The following is a 4643-nucleotide window of genomic DNA, read 5'->3' on the forward strand; positions in this document are numbered from 1 at the left end:
ACCCAGTCAGTTCTCCTTCCATCACCATATATTTGATCCTGTTTACCCTCTTCTATCACCGCCCGCCCCCCTTACGTGCTGGTAGCCACTGAACTGTTGTCTGTGTTATGAGTTTTTGTTTCTTTGTTTGTTCACCTTGTTCCTTTATTGCTTTCAGTTTTATATCCCATGTATCAGGGAAGTCAGATGGTTTTCAACTTTTTCTGTCTGACTTATTTCGCTTAGCGTGATAATTTCAATATTTACCCATGGATCGCGATCACCATCAATGTTTCAGTTAAAACAAATTGTGAAGGTTTAACCAGTCATTTTCATTATTTATTTACAGTATTTTCCTTTTATTTTTGGACAAACAGCTTTTTTGTGAAATATGCAAAAGTAACATGTTATATATTTTAAATACAAAAAAACTTCGGCACAGTTTTCTCCTTCAGCCTAATGAATAATTCCCATGACTGCCTTCTCCTTCCTCCATTCCTCTGTGTCTGTGCCAGAGCCTAGAGGTCAGCCATCTCTAAGTCAAAGGGAAAATATCTGCTATTTCCTGACAACATCTACTGTCAGAACACAGGAATTTGTAACCCCACTCATTAAGAATTTATAGAATAGTTAATAAAGAATATTATAACTTAGTGCTTCAAGTGAGACTGTAGCCAAAAGTGAGTTATTGTCTACCTAATTAGGTAGGCTTAGTCATTCTTAATACTTGAGCCAAATTATTGCACATAGTATTCAACTATTAATATGACTAAGAACTCGAGTGGTCTATAAATTCATCTCTAAAATTGTTCACTTACCTAGTGGCTTTTTCCAATGTGGACTGAGACGTTTCTGTTCAATGGCTTTGGTTTACTAGAGTCAGACGGCTAAAGCTATGTTAGGGTTTATTGTTTGTTCGCTTGTTTTTCCACTTTAAACTTGGAAAGAAAAGCATGGATTTTTTTTCTATCAATCATCAAGAATAGCAGTGTAAGTATCCAAAATTATATTTTTGGAGGCATTTTTTTTCAGTTGTACTTACAATTGAATTTATTTCCATTTACTTTCCTTACCTGAGGTGAAATGAAATTGTTATTCCCATGTGGAATATATCAAGTTTTTAATAATTCCCATGAAAATGAACTTTCTAAGATTATCTTTTTATCAATAGTTAAATTATGTTATGTTTTTAATTGGACTCTAAGTCACAGCCTCTAGCTTCCCAGAATTGTAATGGTGTTGAATTAATTTAAAGAGACTCAGAGGAACCAGATATGGAAGGCTGTCACCATGATAATTTAGTTTTATGATTAGATCATGGAAAACATTGTAGAATCCTGAGGAGATTTTTTTTTTAACCCTTCTGTTTTGAAAGAGCTTTCATTCAGTTTGTCCGTCTCAAAAGATATGCATCTTTGGAGACATTACTAATCCTGTAGAAAATTCAATAAAATAAATGTCACAATAAAAATAACAGAGACGACCACGTTAAACACACACACTTTATGAGTTACAAATTAAAGTAACCAAACACACACACACACACACACACACACACACACACACACCAGTGCAAACAACAAACAACAGTATAGCTATCAATTGTAATACAATGGCATTTAAGAACTTTTCTGTATGCTTTGTATAATAAGTAATAGATATTTTAGAAAGGGTGAAATGCTTTATTTGAATATTGTCATTATTTTACATACTTTAAAAATGGCATTTCTGGTCAACAATTCTGTTTTTATAGTAAGAGTTTTTTAATATTCTTTTTTCCAAGAATTCCCTCAGAGAACAAAGAAAGTAATATTTGTGTGCATGTGGCTGCTGAGAAGGCAAAAACTGTATTGACACTGAAGAAATTCTTTTCAGGTCTCAAACAAAAGCCAGTACACGAGCTTATCCAAGTATTATATAGGGGCACACACAAATAGAAATGACTTTGTTTCAAAATACTTGTGGAAAACTAAATACAGGGTACATGAGATTGATCTTACTATTTCTTACAAGTGTATGCGCACCTATAATTATCTCAGAACAAGAATTGTTTAAATCGTGTCATACAATGGTAATATCTTTTTTGCCATCTATATGTCAACTCCATGCATCAGCATATACTGAAGTATTAAAATATACATACTTGACAATGAAAAAGATCCAGCTTTAATTTTGTGATTATGCTGGCATTTTTGGGGTAATGACTCACAGCAAGGCAGTATTAATTTTTAATGATAGTGGGCGCGGGGGGTGGGGGTGGTTCTATATGAAGATAGAAGCCTGTTTTACTACATTTGTTAAATTAATTCATGATGCTAGATTTTACTTTTTCTTTTTTTTTGTAAACTGTAAGAAAATAGAGGGGAAAAAAGGCTTCTTTAACTACATCAGTCACAGAGCCGGGTGAAGGAGAATACAGCTCTTTTATTTGATGGGATGAGAAAGCTAATAATGTATGACAGTAAAAAGGCAGAGGCTTTTAACGCTTTTTTTAACCTTACAAAAAAGGTCAACTCTGATCTGGAAATGAGAACAGCCAACACATGGGAAAGAAGGGCAAGAAGCCAAGTGAAAAGTGAGAGGGAGCTGGTGACTAACACAGATGGCAGGTTACTGTCCCTGGCACTGTTACCCCAAGATTCTAAAGGCTTGGGCTCCTCATCTCTTGACTGACTTTGTCGGGTTTTCTCTGGTGGGGTGAGGGGACAGACACATAAAACACTGGCAAAGTTACCAAGACCAGGAAAGAGAGAATGCTTTATCTTGATTTAAACAGAGAGGAAAAAAGAAAAGTGCTAGTTTCCAACCAATGTGCTAGTTTCATTCGTAATGAAGAAAGTACGGATCTAATATTTCTGTTTCCAACTCAGTGGTCACTCTACTTCATCTGTAAAAGTACTCAACAGTGTATATTGAATGCCTGCCTACTCTGTGCGTAGCACTGATATGGGGGTACAGCCCTCATTTTATAGATGTGAATCCTGAAAGGATACACCCCTCAATGAGTGCTGAAACGGATTTGGATCGCGACCTGCTGACTCCAAAACCTTGGCCCTTTCCTCCAGAGAAACCAGCGCTGATAACTCTTGCTTTTGTTAGGGCATTGAACTAATTAACAATAATGTCAAATGCACTTAAAATGAAAAAGCAAGTTTACATTTTTTAACTTGGTTTTTAACATTTTTTAAACTTGGTTTAAAATACATTCTGTCATATGATAAGAGGCCCCAAGAAGACATGTCAATGAATCAACATATTGCATTGAAAAAAAATGTGATAGAGGCTGTGTTCTCTTCCAGTTCAGAGTAAGAGCGGGATCTTTGCCCAGCCGTTTAACAGCGGGTGAGCACTGGCAAATCACACAACCCCTCTGATTTCAGCTTCCTCGTATGATAAAAGAGGATAATATTTGTTCTTCTTTCACGATTGTTAAGATTTAATGAGATAATTAATATATGAAAGGTACTTAACACAGTGTCTAACAGGTAATGTGTTTAGTAAATGTTGCTTATTACCTATATGATTATTGATATGTTAATTATATAATATTGAACAAATAGGTATAGTCTTCACCCACTAGTTGACATTAAAATACCCCCAAATGCAGCTCTATAAATATTACTATGAGATGTGCTCGTTTTTCGTTTGTTGTTTTTTTTTAAATCAATATACTATCTAACTACAACCATGTTTCCCCGAAAATAAGACCTAGCCAAACAATCAGTTCTAATGCATCTTTTGGAGCAAAAATTAATATAAGACCGATTATATTATATTATATTATATCCGGCCTTATAGTAAAGGAAGACTGGGTCTTATATTAATTTTAACTCCAAAGACGCATTAGAGCTGATAGTCCGGCTAGGTCTTATTTTCTGGGAAACATGGAAATATCTGACCCTGTGCTATTTAGATATTTAAATTTCAAGTTGATCGAAATAATGCAGTAGCTTTTAAGGTGCGTGACTTTCCAACTACCATACTATTATTCACTCCTAGAAACTCATTTTTAATTACAAATAAGACTTCTCTTGCACACTGTAAGCCCTCTACCCCATTGTAGCCCCTTTCTCTTCCCGTATAACTCATATTTGGTTCTCCTGTATTCTCCATCCGTGAAAATGCGAGCAACATCCAGAGAACTCGAAAAACTCTAGACATCTCCTTATTCTTCCCACGGATGTCTAATATTTCCACTTGTATAGCCCTGGTCTCAGCTTATGGCTTTAGGCCCTTGTCGCTTTTCGTGCAGACAACTACTCTCCATGCCGAACACTCAGTCCTCACTCAGCCTCCTTCTCAAGCAAATTTGATCCTGCCCCACCTCCACTTAGGGCCTCAAATGCTGTATTGTTTGGAAGATAAAAAATCCAAATCACTTCATATAATACAAAAGACTCTATGGTTGTACTCTGGTTCTATGCCGGGACCTCATCTTCTGCCACACGTGATTAATAATTTTTTGCTGTCTCTACTGTCTCCTGCTCTTTCTTCAGTCAGATTTACCCACCTCAACTGTCCAACTATATAGTTAATCCTTCAAAACTCAAACCCATATATCACCTCCCTCAGCAAGGCGCTCATAGTTTCCCACATCTGGGTGAGGTGCAAATCCTCACACCCCCATATAGTCTCATGCAGCCATCTTCATGTCCCCTAATCCG

The sequence above is a fragment of the Rhinolophus hipposideros genome, assembly GCF_964194185.1.
Source record: "Rhinolophus hipposideros genome assembly, chromosome: 13".
Taxonomy (NCBI): domain Eukaryota; kingdom Metazoa; phylum Chordata; class Mammalia; order Chiroptera; family Rhinolophidae; genus Rhinolophus; species Rhinolophus hipposideros.